This window comes from Notamacropus eugenii, chromosome 6 (assembly GCF_028372415.1).
Source record: "Notamacropus eugenii isolate mMacEug1 chromosome 6, mMacEug1.pri_v2, whole genome shotgun sequence".
NCBI classification, from domain to species: domain Eukaryota; kingdom Metazoa; phylum Chordata; class Mammalia; order Diprotodontia; family Macropodidae; genus Notamacropus; species Notamacropus eugenii.
Window position 1 is genome coordinate 220,740,447 of NC_092877.1, and position 16,542 is coordinate 220,756,988.

A 16,542-nucleotide genomic window follows, 5' to 3' on the forward strand; every position below is an offset into this window, starting at 1 on the left:
TCTGTTAACAGATAGGCCATTCAAAAAACAAATGCTCCAATTAGGATAATTAATAAAGTAGCATATAATTAGTTTTAGAATTTTATATTCTTTTATCCTTCCTTGATACTGAGAGAAAAGACTATACTATAATACGACTGAACAATGAGAAAATTCATTTATTTTGTAAGTTCCTTGATGGTTGGGATTTATACCTTCCATGTCTGGTTATTTGTGCCTACAACATGTGATTTAGCATGGTAGGCACTAAGTAAATACCTTAAATATAAGTTAGTTGTTGAATATAATCCCTTTTGCTTTCTAAACTGAATGTATGTCCTTAGGAAAATTTTTAAATTTTTTTGAATCTCAGTTCCACACCAATTAAATAAAGTAAAATGAAGGTTATATGTGGCCCTTATCTGCTTTTAAGTATGTGGTAAAATAAGGGAAAATAAAGAAATAATGAATAGTAACTGGTCATAAAGGAACTTCAAGAAAACAACTTATAATTTTCCTCCCCTTAGAAGACTAAGCACAAAGGAATATCAATAATTGATACTGGGGTCATGTTTTAAGGTTTGGTAAGAGTTTTAAATAGACTATCTCTTTTTATCCTCTCTAATGATATGCGAGATGTGGTCTACAGATATTATTACTCCAATTTTATATACCTACCTGGCTTTAATGAATGTAGGCAGTACTTAGTATAGTACTGATGCATAGTAAACACATAATGAATGATAATTCACTGACTGAATATTTTCTTGATGTACCTGATTCACAAAATTTCTCAATACCTGAAGGAGAATTAGAAACTAGGTCTTCCTGTCTCCAAATTCCACAGCATGTCTGTTTAACCAGTCACCTCTGTCAAATAGCAAATTACTATCTATCAATACAAATAACCAAAAAAATGGACTGTTTTTTTTTAATCTTGTATACAATGGTAGATTTTTCATCTATTTCTCTTATATTTATAGCACATCCAAGCCACCTTTTCTGATCATACATTTCTTGAATGACATTCTTCCTACCCTTTGTTGCATATAATATATATTGCTTTTAATGTATAATGGTCTTATTACGTCTACTCCTCACATCACCATCTCTCTAACACCATCATTTTGTACATTTAGCTTTTGACCAAGAATCTGTGGTTTCAACTTAACCAATTTTTCCCCCTTGAGAAAGTTTTCTTAGTTGTCCAGTAACTATGATGCTAATGTTGATTATGATAACTTTGAAAAAGATGATGATGATGATAATGGAGATGAAGAAGATGATAATAGAGGTGGAGATGATGATAAAACAGTTTAGTTTGGTTTTATTTTATGGGAGATACTCAGGCAGCAGTGATGTTGTTCATTAGCATCTACTGTCTCTAAAAGGGTTATTTTTGCCTTTGTGTTTCAATCACTGAACAGAAAATAATCTAGTATTGTACTTGTTCCCTTCTTCCCACAATGGTGATCATATTTTTAATTATATCTGAAAGAAAGAACCCAGTTGAGGAATAAGGCTTATTAATTCATACCACGATGCAAACTCTCTCCTCTTCACATATCAGGGCTTACAATATTATTAGTACTTTAAATAAGGAATGTTTTAAGTCTATTTGAAAAAACTCATCTAAAGTCTTATTTATTTTTAATATAGAATAGAATGATAAGTCCTGATAAGATAACTTTAGTATTTTTACTTAAAACAATAATTATTTTAACTAAATATAGAATTAAATAGTAATGGCTCTGCCTACATTCATTTCCTTTTCAATGTTGTTTTTTTTTATTATAGTTTTGGAAAGGAAATTCATATTGGGAGTGAGGAAAGACATAAAATATTGTAATAAAGCCAGATTTTTTAATCTAAGAAAACTGTGAAATGGTGAATTTCTAATATTTTCCTCCAAAGGGTAACTGTGCATATACCATCTGGGATCTTTGTGATTAGTGTATCTATGGAACAAGTGAAGGAGGGGGAGTTTATCATGTCCTTATTTATTTTCAGTACTTGACTATGTGCTCTCTTAAACCTTAGCCATATGCTAGTGCATCTGTTGGAAAAGATACATTGGTTTCTGTACTTCAAGATTCAAACTGAGTTGAATCAGTCTTAGAATTTCAAACTCTATACAGTAAGGTAGAAAGCAGTGATAGAGATCAAAGTCCAAAATCCATATAATAGGTGAGGGAGCCAAGATGGCCAAGGAGAAAGAGGAACTGAACCAGAATAGGCTTGTGGGTGCCACCACCAGCAGCAGTTGTCACATTGCTCAACCCACAAACACCAAAGACAGTTTCAAAGGTCAGTGAGAAAGTTATTTGGCCTGAGTGAGAAAGAAAAGCAGTCTGAACCCACCAGCAGTAGCCACTGCAGTGGCAGCTTCCAGTTTTGGAGCTCTCCCCTTAAAAATCCTGGGGGAATTGAGTGTCTGATCAGAATGTCAGCCCTGAGTGGCTCTTCTGGGTTGAGGAAAAGTGCTGGCAGTGGAATGACTCTGGAGAGGGAATCTTGCTAGCAGATCCTGTGCAGGACAGAGTGCTTCTGTTTGATCTCACACCAGAGTACAGACCAGGAGAAGAGTAAGTCCACTCCCTTGATTGTTCCACCTTGGAGGAACTGAGAACTTACAGGTCTCCAGAGTATAACCTCCTCTTGACAAAAGACTCAATAGTCATGTAACTGGCTGGGAAAAAATGTCCAAAAAAATGGAAAAAAATAAGAGTATAGAATTCTACTTTCTTGCTTAACAGGTACTTTTTTCCATCTATTCCTATGAGGAAGAACAATGCATACCATCAGAGGAAAACCTAAAAGTCAAGACTTCTACATCCAAAACCTCCAAAATAAATATGCAATGATCTCAGGCCATGGAAGAGCTCAAAAAGGATTTTGAAAATCAAGTAAGATAGGTGGAAGAAAAATTGGGAAGAGAAATGAGAGTGATGCAAAAAAATCATGAAAACCAAATCAACAGCTTGTTAAAGGAGACCCAAACAATTGCTGAAGAAAATAACACCTTTAAAAATAGGCTAACTCAACAGGCAAGAGATACAAAAACCAATGAGGAGAGGAGTGCTTTAAAAAAACAGAATTAGCCAAATGGAAAAGAAGATTCAAATGCTCACTAAGAAAATACTTCTTTAAAAATTAGAATACAGCTGATGGAAGCTAATGACTTTACAAGAAACTAAGAAATTACAAAACATAACTGGAAGAATGAAAAAAATAGAAGATAATGTATAATGTCCCATTGGAAAAGCAACTGACCTGGAAAATAGATCCAGGAAAGACAATTTAAAAATTATGGAACTATCCGAAAACTATGATCAAAAAAAGAGCCTACACATCATCTTTCATGAAATTATCAAGGAAAACTATCCTAATATTCTAGAACCAGAGGGCAAAATCCACATAATAATGATTCACTAGAGAGTTGGTATCTAAGAATACTCTAGTCTGATAATGAATAGATATATATTCATCTTAATATATTTGTGTATTTAAAAAGGGTAGAATGACTAGAGTTAATGAAAAGCAATGATATTGTGTAGAATAGGGATTTATTTTTACCCTCAGGTTTCATACTGTTTCTGTATACTTAGAAGATATTTATTTTGACCTCCAAACATCATTCCTGTTTCTTTCTATTGAGAAGATATTTCTTTTACCTTGCAGAATTATTCAAAGAAATTCTGCACAATAAAAAAAATCATTTAACATCTCTAATAGAAAATTAACCAGAGTAATTGGAAGGGTATCCAGGAAAGCATTTTGGGGAGCAAAACAGCTCCAGTGTTTTTTTTCCTAAAAACACCAAAAACTAAAACCTATCATCTTAATTATGTTGTTACTTATAAGCTGAAGAGGAATATAGAAAAATGAACAAACAAGTATAATGGACAAAAGATTTAATTCTCAAAATGTAAAAGTTATGGATGTTTTTGATTTCATGTATCTTATTAGCACTTTATTTGATAATTTCTAACTGGACTGTTAAAAACAGTATGTCCACTAATAAAAAATTCTGAATGATGCATATGTAGATGCACATATATATATATAGATACATATATATGTTTATTATTCCAAAAGAAGACACTTAGGGAACTTCAAAATACTGTCATGATGTATGTTGATCCTTTGCTTGCCAAACATTTTGTATGTGCTCGAGGGTTTTTTTTTTTCAGGTCACTATTAAAATGGGGCATTGCAGTCTCAGTGAACTTTTCCCCTCTTTTGAAATGCCAGAATTATCTAGATAGACGCACCCATGTCATTGGCACTGCATTATCCTACTTTCCAGCACTAATTTCATGCACCAGATCCCATGATAAACCTGGGCTGCACAGCTTTGCTGTATTTATGCTAGGTCAAGGTGGCAGAGCTTAATCTTGCAAAGCTAGCCCCAAAAGGGCACACCAGCTGCCATGCCTAAGTAAATCAGATAATGGCAATAGATCTAAAGAGGGACAGAGATAGAAGTTTGTAAGCTTATTTCCCCTCCTTAATTCCAGTGAGATGACAATCTTTTCCAAATCCCATATTTGTTTTTGACACATCCTGAAGTCATCTCAAAATATAGCTAAAACCTTCTGATTGTGTCATTTTGTGATTTCTGTACCCCAAGTACCTATTTTAAATGACTGTTGCCAGAGACTCAAGAGCATCTGGGAAGAAGTTCAAATGCAGGTCAGCATGCAGCCACAGCAAACTAGGATCACCGCATCTTCAGCCTAAATTAGAAGACCATTAAAAATCAATGTACTGTGATAGGAAATAGCAGTTCCGGGCCTTGTACACAAACAATGTGTAGAAATGAGGACAGAGTGTTACTTTACAGATCAGATGTACTTGGAAGGCACTGACGTAGCTGAGGAAAATGAAAATGTCAAGTGAACAAACAGTTATTCTTATTCTTTCTCTCTCTCTCTCTCTCTCTCTCTCTCTCTCTCTCTCTCTCTCTCTCTCTCTCTCTCTCTCTCTCTCTCTCTCTCTCTCTCTCTCTCTCCCTGCTAAAAGTAGGTATTAAAATAATTAATTTATTTTACTAAATTTACTTTTACTACATTAAAGTGTACTATAAACTTTACTTACTTTATAAAAGAATTATAGACTGCTTGCTTCCTCCACTCTCTCCAAAAAATAGATAGACTGAGAGACACAAAGATAGAAGCAAACACACAGAGAAAGTAACAGAGAAAGAAACAGAAAAAAATATCACAATTTCCTCACCTTACTTGTATTTTGAAACTGATAATGAAGGGGACCTTTAGCTTGGTTACTTCTAAGTGGTGACTGGTAGCACAATTGAAAGATTAATGAATTTAAAACAGTGTTTAAAATCACATCTAAGGATTTTGACCCTCTCTCTGTCATTTTTAACTTTATGGTTCCCAAAGTATATATATCTACATATGAAGGAAAGCAGCATTTCCAAAATTAAAAATATGAGGTTTTGGAAAGAATAATATGAAAAGGTACATCCGACTGCCTCTTCTACTATGTGTTTTATGGTCTCCTAAAGATTATTGATTGTTTCATTTCATATATATATATGTATTTTCATATATATGTATGTATATATATATGAAATGAATATGTATATATTTATATGCATATGAATATGTAGACATTTACATATATGCATATGTACAGATATGTATGTATGTGTGTGTATATATATATATATATTTATACACATACTCATGCACACATACTTCTGTGTGTGTGTGCATGTGTCCTTGACACCTAATATGCAAACATAGTGCCTGGTACATAGTATACTTATAAGAAATGCCTGGTGACTGTCAACATATTTTCAAGGGTCTACTGCTATGATATTTAAATTGCATGCTGCTTTCTTATTTGAAGTCACTTTTTACCGTTCACCAGAATTAAATAGAAAAAAATACCATTGTTATAAATGATTCTCAGTTTACCCCTCTTTACATAGTGCAAGTCATATTGCATAGCGAGTTGATTTCTGAATTTAGAACATGGAAGATATGAGGGTTTTTTTTGTTTTCTTTTTTGGATTTTCTTTTTTTTTTGGAGAGGCAATGGGGTTAAGTGACTTTCCCAGAGTCACATAACTAGTGCCAGGTGTCTGGAGTTGGATTTGAACTCAAGTTCTCATGACTCCATGCCATTACCTAGCTGTTCCTAAGATGTGAGCTTTAAAACTGTCTCACATCTTTGCTACCTAGATGGTTCCTCACAAACTCACTTAATCTCAGTCTCATTTTACTCATTTGCAAAATTAGTATTAAAATTAATGGGAATATATGCAGTTGTATGCTATTTTGGGGAGGGAATAGGAAAGGAGGGGGAGAAAATTTAAATGTAAAATTTGGGGAAGTGAGTATTGAAAACTGAAAAGAAATGAATTAATAAATTTGGGGAATATAAAGATTAAAATAGCATCATACTCATAGGATTGTGGTGAGAATCTAATGAGATGATATTTGTAAAGCACTTTGCAAACCTTAAAATCATATAAATTCTAGCTAGTAAACTGTCTATTCTCATAGCAACTTCTTCTGCAAAAGCAAAAATACGTGTATGTGTTCATGTGTGTATACATATGTATGGTATGCACTCATTTACATCCATATTTTATCATGGTGTGTTTGCCTGCATAATAGCAATTTAAATAGAAAGATCTCTGTCATTAATTAATAGGCCCAAAAGATCTGCTTAAATCACCTGGAAGCCTGGTTCACATGTGGTGGGAGGAGCTTGCTGAAGAGGCAGAACAGGAAGAGTGGAGTGGAACTGGGAGGAAGTGAGTGAGAGGGGTCAGCTCAGAGGGGAAAGAACACAAGCCAAATGACATATTGTACCAGCTGATAGTGAGAAGGCCCTGGCTGGGGGAGGGGAGGTTTGGGAATGGCTTTGGCCTCTGCTGTGATGATGCTCATTAACTTCTTGGTCACCATGATGGATTTTGCTTTCTGGTTCTGAGATTTGGCTTTTGGTGTTTAAATAAATGTTTTTCTTCTATCTTCTATATGGAGAGTCTTTTACATTTTGTGATTGAGAAGTATGCTGGTATATTCATAGTCTCCACCAGTGCTATGAATACTGCCTTGGTGATACAACCTATGAGCTTTTTCTGGTATGATACATATATTCTCTGTTGACCTAATATGCATGTTTTTCCGGTTGACAGACAGGAAGTGTGCTTCACTATTCTACATCTGATATGACATTTAGTCAATACATGGAACAGATCAGGATACTTAAGCTTTCAAAAGGTGTTTTGCTTTACAACACTGTAAGCAAAGCATAAATTATATTATTAGGTATGTTTATTTCACTTTCCATTAGTTAAACAGTCTTCTCTAAGTTCCTTGAATTCTTTGTGCTTTCCATTTTCTTAGAACACAGTGAGCTTTTACATTCATATTCCATTTCCTGCTGACATAAATGCTAATCTACTTTTCTTCCAATCTGTGACTACTACAAAAAATCAAAACAAAACAAAACCTGGTACTATAAATATTGTTTTTTCTTTCATGTATAGAGGAGCTGCCCTTATATATCTGATTGCCTTCCTTCTGTAGACTTAGTTCTTTCTTGTTCAAAGAATATACACAGTTTAGTAACTGTTCTGTTATAATTGTAAATTATTTTGCAGAGTTATTGGACAACTTCATAGACCCACCAATAACACATTATTGTGTCTTTTGTCTCACAGTCCCCCCACCTCATTAAACTTTTGTATTCATTGCTGCACTGGTAATTCAATAAAAAATTATAGTATTTTTACATTTATTATGCAAAGATAATGGAGTACAGGCAGAAATTCAGCTGAACTTTCCCAACATTCATTTGTAAACAATGTTAAAATAATTCCTCAAATCAAATTTTAGAGTGGCTGAGCCAATAAAAGGCCAAAGTAATACTTCTTTTTTGTGCCCAAGACAATTTAGGAGTCTTCAGGAGAGGACTGTGACCCAAGGGTGGGGACCCATTTCAAAACCTGGGAGCACTGCACAGCATGGACATGGGAAACAACTACATCAGCAGATTTAGGAACTCTAGCCCCAAGACAGTAAGAGGGTTAGACAAATGGCCAGAAAGAGTTTACAGGCTATCTTTAACTCTATTGCTTATAAGCATTTCTGGGTCAAAGTTCCAGGGCAAAGAGAAGAACTTGTAATCAGTCACAAGGGAAAAGGGGTCCTGATCCCATTTCTAAGGTGTAGAACAGCACCAGAGTCTGTGACTACAGGAGAGGAGGAGACTTGGTCACAGCTCTGGGTATAAGAAGAGCAATGGTATTGCTTCAGATTGCAGGGGATAAGAAGACCTTCCTGAGTAAAAATCAGAGCACAATCCAGGAGAGTAGGGATCCAACCTTTCCCCAGATATACCACATTAGAAGCACCAAAACTTCCAGAGCCCCAAATTAAGTTATGAAAATAGTAGCACAAAAGAGCCTGAAGCTTGGAACAATGCTTCCCCAACCCCAGGTGATCAGAGCCAAATGTTAGGATAAAGTCCAAATTCAAGAAACTGTATGAAAAATTATCAAATAACAAAAAGAGAGAAGAATTTGAAAATCAAAAGCTACTACTGTGGTGTGAAGCAGCAAGACATGAACTCAGAAGAAGACAAGAATGTGAAAACATATACAAATAAAGCCTAAAGGAAAATTGCAAATGGAACCTAGCCCAGGAAGAGTTGGAGAAAGATTCAAGTGCTATAGGAAAAACTAGAAAAAAAAAATGAGAGTTATGCAAGCAAACTATGAAAAATAAACAGTAAAGTTTAATTAAAAAGCCACAAACAGTAAGAGGGAAACAGAAATGATGAAGAAAATAACAAATTAAAAAATAGAACTGTTTTAATGGCAAAGGATTAACAAAAGTTCAATGAAGAAAAGAACTTTTTAAAAACAGGACAAAAACAAAAAGAAGTGCAAAAATTCATTGAATAAAAATTCCTGAAAAAGCAGAATCAGTCACATTGAAAAAGATGTATAGAATTCACATGTGAAAATATTTCCTTAAAAATTTGGATTACGCAAGTGGATGTCAATGACTCCCTGATATCAAGAAACAATACAAGAAAGTCAAAATAAAAAAAAAAATAAAATATGTTATCAGAAAAAGAAAAGTGAGCTGGAAAATAAAGGAGAGATAATTTAAAGAGTATTCGACTATCTGAAAACAAAGATTGAAAAAAAGAGCCCAAACAGCATATTTCAAAAAAAAATGAAAATTGTAAAGACAGTAAACATCTAGAATGTAAAATAGAAATGGAAAGAATCCACTGATTACCTCCTGGAAGATATAATTGAAGCCAAAACATCCAGGAATATTATAGTCAAATTCTATAACTTTGAGGTCAAGGAGGAATTATTGCAAGCATCTGGAAAAAATGTTAGTACCATGGAGCCATACACAGGATTATACAGAATTTAGCAGCTTGGATGTTAAAGGAGAAGGGGACTTAGGATATAATATTTTTGAAAGCATTTGGAAATATTTTAGCTAAGATTGCAACCAAGAGTAACTAATTCAGAAAAATTAAGTTTGATCCTTAAAGGAAAAACAAATTTAATTAAAGAGGCAACTCTAAAGTATTCCTGATGAAAAGACCAGACAATTTGACTTGCAAACATGAAAGTCCAGAGAAGAATTCATAAGTAAACATGAAAGAATAATCATGAGATGAAAAAAATGAACTCTTTACATTACTATATGAGACACGGCATGTAACTCCTAAAATGTTATCATTATTAGAGATGTGAGAGCCTACATAGGGAGAAGTCATGTGTGTATCTTGATCATGTTCAGATGATCATCTCCAAAAGGAAAACAAAAATGAAAGAGTGAGAAAGATGTATGCACTGTGAAATGGGGTAAGGAATGGGTAGAATGGAGAAAATTTCTCATTAGAAGAAGTGAGTGATAATGGAATGAAAAATCAGAGAAGCAATGCTTGAAGGAGAGATGGAGAGAGGAGACATGGGGAGAGAATTTGGAACTCAAAATTTTGTGGAAATGAATGTTGAAAACTAAAAATAAATAAATAAACCTTAAAAAAGAAAGAATGACAAGATTCTCCTCCTCTTCTTCATTCTCATTTTCTATTCCATCCTTTCTGCTCTGCTCCCTACTTGCCCTCTCCAAGTCCAGGACCCCAACCTGCAGGTCTTTCACCCCATTTGTAATCAGGCAGGCAGAGTATGCTGACTCTCCAGAGTGACAGCAGCCATGACAATCACTGAAGCTTCACGAGCTGGTTTAACATAGCTGGGGTAAACAACAGGAGCCAGAGTTACCACTGGTAGTAAATCTGAAGGGACAAAGTTGAAAGCAAAATCAAGAGACAATTTTCTTGATTGATTCAACTGTGAAGGCATTGTCATAGTTGACAGAGGTGCCATTTTGGCCCACCAACTGTGGGATCAGCTCTATACATTTGTCTGTCATGGATGGCCATTCCTACCTCTTTGACATCAAACTTTTCATCAATATTGATTTCTCCAGTATATCCATCCCACATTATAAAAGCATTCCATTAATAAGGGCTGACCAAATGGTTCTAAATTATGTTTGACCTAAAATTCCAAGATTGTCCAAGTGCTATCAAAGTGGAACCTCAATCCTCTCTTATTATTCTGGAACACAAAACCACTCAGCTCTACAATAAGCTTCATGAAGAATTCTCTAAAACCATCATGATGATCAAATGCTGTCTATGCAAATAAAACCTGGATTACACTATGGAATATGTATCAAGTATGTATCTTCAGTAGGATCATCTGTTTTAAACTTATCTAGAATCAGTGAGACCATATCTGTCAGATCCCAAGAAAAGTAGAAATAAATGACAGTATGACAGGTTTCATAAATACCTTGCTGTGGGAATGTCCCATAATGTAATCAGATTTGGGCAGATACGACAAGCTGAAAAGGAGAAACTGCAGACATGGTAGTGATATCAACCAGCTGAACCAAGAGTCTATTGATGTCCAGGCCCTGATCAGACATTTCTATGACTCATACAGAAATTCCTTCCTGCTGACCAAAGACCAGGAGAGGGAAATCTTGACAAGAAAGACAATGGACAAATAACCAATTGTTTTGTATGACAAGAAATCCTTAATGATGGGAGAAGACCAGATTACTTTTAAGTACAACACATACCTGTAGGAACATAGCAAAGAAGTGGACAACCACATTTTCCAGACCTGTCAGTTCTACTATGTAGAGGCAGTCGAAGACATCACTGAGGATACTGAGATCATTCCAGGTTTTCTCAATCTTTACTTGAATGAACAAGTGACCATCTTGATATATGGTGTTCATGAGAACATCTCCACCATGCTGACCTCCTTAATGAATAAAGAGGTGGTTCTTATATTTGACTGCCAAGGATTCATGATGAGGGAGTTTCTGGAGAGGCTTAGAAAACCCTTTGGTTACTTTATAGTGCCCAAGTATGAGCTTGTGGTAAAGTTCAATGCATTGAAATTAGATCATAGAGACTAAGTAATATTTATAGTTGTCATTATCTCACTGGAGACCTCCCTGGTATGCTGAATGTAAAGGCCAATGAGGACATCTAGTGTAACTTTCTGAATGCTTTGGAGCTCCAGCTCAAGCTGAAGCACCTTGAAGTATCCCAACTGCTTGCCAGTTTCCTTCAGAAAATGACAGACCTCAGTCAGATTGTAACTGAGCATGTCATCAAGAAAAGAGAAGGATATAAGCTTTCACTCACTCCCACAAGAAATCTACAAGAATTTGTATCAGTACAGGAGCCATATCCCACTGAAACCATTTTCCTTCTTCTAGTTGCACTATTTATTGGAGGGAAAACATGACATGCCTAAGAAATTACTGTGAAAAAAAGTTTTAAAAAAGAACTTTAGAACAAGAAGATGTATTTTATACATATTGGGTTTTTCATGTTTATTTCTTTGTTTTCAGTTTGAACATTCATTTCCACAAAATTTAGAATTCCAAATTTTCTCCCCATCTCTCCCCTACCCACCCCAAAAGCCTGTGCATTCTGATTACCCCTTCCCCAAATCTGCCCTCCCTCCTATCATGCTCCTCCCTTCCCTTATCCTCATCTTCTCTCTTTTCTTGTAGGGCAAAATAAATTTCTATGCCCCATTACCTGTATTTCTTATTCCCCAGGTACATGCAATAACAATTCTCAACATTTGTTCCTAAAACGTTGAGTCCCAACTTTTCTCCCTTTCTCCCTCCCCACACATTCCTACTGAGAAGGTAAGCAATTTAGTATAGGCTATATATATATGTAGCTTTGCAAAAGACTTCCATAATAGTCATGTTGTATAAGACTAACTATATTTCCCTCCATCCTATCCTGCCCTCCATTTATTCTAGTCTCTCTTTTGAAATTGTCCCTCCCCAAAAGTGTTTACTTCTAATTACTCCCTCCTCCCATTTTCCCTCCCTTCTCTCATCCCCCCACCCCACTTATTTTCTTCTCCCCTACTTTCCTGTAGTGCAAGATAGATTTTCATACCAAATCGAGTGTGCATGTTATTCTCTCCTTAAGCCAAATGTGATGAGAGTCAGCTTTATTTTTTCCCTCTCACCTCCCCCCTTTTCACCTCCATTGAAAAACTTTCCCTTGCCTCTTTTATGAGATATAGTTTGCCTCTTTCAATTTCTACCTCTCTCCTCCAAATATATTCCTCTCTCACACCTTAATTATATTTTGTAGGTATTATCTTTCCTCTTCAACTCACCCTATGCTCACTGTCTATATACATATATACATACATACACACACATATATATGTATATACATATATATGCATGTATGTATGTATATATGTATATATACACATACACACATATATATATGTGTATATATATATATATATATATATATATATATATATATAAAATCCCTCCAACTGCCCAAATCTTGAGAAAACTTTCAAGAGGTACAAATGTTACCTTTCCATATAGGAATGAAAACAATTCAATTTCAGTAAGTCCCTTAGGATTTGTCTTTCTTGTTGACCTTTTCATGCTTCTCTTGATTCTTGTGTTTGAAAGTCAAATTTTCTATTCAGCTCTGGTCTTGTCATCAAGAATGTTGGAAAGTCCTCTATTTCATTGAATGACCTTTTTTTTCCCTGAAGTATTATATTCAGTTTTTCTGGGTAGGTGATTCTTGGTTTTTATCCTAATTCCTTCGACTTCTGGAGTATCATGTTCCAAGCCCCTCGTTCCCTTAATGTAGAAGCTGCTAGATTTTGTGTTATCCTGATTGTGTTTTCACAATACTCGAGTTGTTTCTTTCTAGCTGCTTGCAATATTTTCTTCTTGACCTGGAAAGTCTAGAATTTGGCTACAATATTCCTAGGAGTATCTCTTTTCAGAAACTTTTCAGGAGGTATTCAGTGGGTTCTTTCCATATTTATTTTATCTTCTGGTTCTAGAATATCAGGACAATTTTCATTGATAATTTCATGAAGGATGATGTATAGGCTCTTTTCTCAATCATGGCTTTCAAGTAACCCCACAATTTTTAAATTATCTGTCCTGGATCTCTTTTCTAGGTCAGTTGTTTTTCCAATGTGATATTTCACATTGTCTTCATTTTTTTTCATTCTCTACGTTTTGTTTTGTAATTTTTTGATTTCTCATGAAGTAATTAGCTTCCATTGGCTCCATTCTAATTTTTAAAGAACTGTTTTCTTCAGTGAGCTTTTGAACTTCTTTTTCCATTTGGCTAATTTTGCTTTCAAAACATTCTTCTTCTCGTTAGCTTTTTGGATCTCTTTAGCCATGTGAGTTAGTCTATTTTTATTTACCTCAGCATTTTGTTATTTATTTTATTTTATTTATTTGTTTATCTTACTCACCTCAGTATTTTGAGGTCTCCTTTAGCAAGCTACTGATTTGCTTTTCATGATTTTTTTGCGTCCCTCTTATTATTCTTCCCAGTTTTTTCTCCACCTCCCTTATTTGATTTTCAAAATTCTTTTTGAGCTCTTCCATAGCCTGAGACCACTGCATATTTATTTTGGAGATTTTGGATGCAGAAGTCTTGACTTTTATGTCTTCCTCTAATGGTATGCATTGTTCTTCCTCATCCTAAAATATGGAAGAAAATAGTTGTTTACCAAGAAAGTAACCTTCTATAGTTTTATTTTTTTCTCCTTTTGTATATTTCCCCAGCCAGTTACTTGACTTTTGAGTACTTTCTCAAGAAGCGTGTATAATCTAGGGACCTGTAATTTCTCAGTTCCTCCAAGGTGACAAAATCAAGGGAGAGGAGTTTACTTGTCTCCTAGCCTGCCCTCTGGTCTGGGAGCTACTGCAAGCTTTTCTGTCCAGCATCTGCGAATATAATTCCCTGTCCAGAGCCTCAACCACCTCCACCAAATCAACACTCTTCCTCACCCCAGGACTGACACTCAGAGCTGAGATCCAGATCAGGTGCTTAATTTTCCCAAGGTCTTTAAGTGGAGGGCTCCAACAATTGATGCTGCCATGTTTTCTTCTCACCCATGTGAAATAGATTTCTCACTGACCTTTGAAGCTGCCTTTGGAATCTGTGAGTTGAGCAATCTGGGAACAGCGGGGGATTCTGCCCTCTGAGGCCTGCTCAGGTCTGGTCCCTGCTGTGCAGCAGTCTTGGAGAAGGGTGGGCTGCAGGCCTCTGCTCAGTACCCTGTGCAGTACACCTTTCCTGTTGGCCTTTCAGGCTGTCCTGTGCTGGAAATCTCTTTCACTCTGTCCTTCTGTGGCTTCTGCTGCTCTAAAATTAGTTTAGAGTCATTTTTTACAAGTATTTTACGTGCTATGGGGGAGAGCTTTTACAGGTTAATCTTTTTACTCCCCCACGTTGACTCCACCCACTACTTTTGGGTTTTAAAAGATACATTTGCAATTTACTTTTAGTATTCTTACTTTTGTCTATGTTATGCAAAAAGAAAGGAGAATGAGTACAATGAGACAACACAGCAAAATTTATGGGGTGCAATCAAAGCAGTACTTAAGGGAAAATACATATCTATAATCACATATCCAAAAAATAGAGAAAGAGCACCTCAAAAAATTGAGTATATAAATGAAAAAAACACAAAAAAGATATTAATATCCTCAGTTAAACACCAGATTAGACATTGTGAACATCAAAGGAGAGATTAATGAAATTTAAATCAAGAAAACCATTGAATTCATAAATAAAACTAGAAATTGGTTTCATGAGAAAGACAAAAAATAGATAAAATATTGGTTAATTTGTTTTTTTTAGAAAAAGGAAAAGATAAATATGAGTAACCTGAATAAACAGTAAAAATAGTGAATTCAACACCAATGAAGAGGAATTAAAATAACTATTAGTAAACATTTTTTTCAAATCAAATGGTATTAGATCTGACAATGTAAATAAAATTGATGCATTTTACAAAAATATAAATTGGACAGTTTAGCATAACAAGAAATAGAATAATTTCATTATATTATCTTAAAAAAGAAGTTGAATAAACCATCAAATAATTCCCTAAGAAAAAATGTCCAGGTCCAGATGTATTTGCAAGTGTATTCTATCATCTATTAAAAGTACAATTAATTCTAATACAATACAACCATTTGGAAAAATTGACAATGAAGGATTCATAATTTTTTATGACACAAATATGGTGATGATACCTACCTATGCAAGGAAAAGACAAAGCAAAGAGAGAAAACAAAAGGACAATTATTCTAATGAATATTGATTCAAAAATGTTAAATAAAATACTAGCAGTGGGAATACAGCAACATGTCACAAGGATAATACATTATGACCAGGTGAGATTTAAAACAGAATACAAGGCTGGTTCAATATTAGGAGAACTATTTGCACATTTGATCATATCAATAACAAAACCAATATATATGATTATCTCAATAGATGGAAAAATGATTTTTTAAAAATTTATTTTCAGTTTTCAACATTCACTTCCATAACTTTTAAATTTTCTCCCTCTCCCTCTTCACTACCTACCCAAAATGACATGTAATCTTATATGGGCTCAACACATACATTCCCATTAAACACTTTTTCACATTAGTCCTCTTGCATGGAAAAATTATAACAAATGTGAGAAACCATGGGAAAAAAAAAACATACAAAGTGCTTCATTGTGCATTCTGACTTTATAGTTCTTTCTCTGGATATGGTTGGAATTTTGCATCATGAGTCCTTAGGGAATGTTTTAATTCTTTGCATTGCTGAGATGGGCTAAGTCTATCAAAATCAGTCCTTGCACATTGTGGTTGTCACTGTGTATAACGTTCTCCTGGTTCTGCTAGCTTTACTCAGAATCAGTTCATATAAGACTTTCCAGGTTTTTCTTAAGTCTGCCAGTTCATCATTTCTTATAGCACAATAACATTTCATTACATTCATGGGCCACAACTTGTTCAGCCACTCCCCAATTGATGGATAGCCCTTCGATTTCCAGTTCTTGGTCACCACAAAAAGAGCTGCTATAAATATTTTTGTACATGTAGGTCTTTTCCCCATTTTTTTTATCTCTTTAGGCTCCAGCCCTAGAAG

The 16,542-nt window shown here is 34.9% G+C and overlaps 1 pseudogene; it reads left to right on the top strand.

The window, feature by feature from the left end:
• The first annotated feature begins 7,987 nt into the window (after positions 1–7,987).
• On the top strand, positions 7,988–11,075 carry LOC140512263 (peroxisome proliferator-activated receptor gamma pseudogene; annotated as a pseudogene).
• Positions 11,076–16,542: the final 5,467 nt, after the last annotated feature.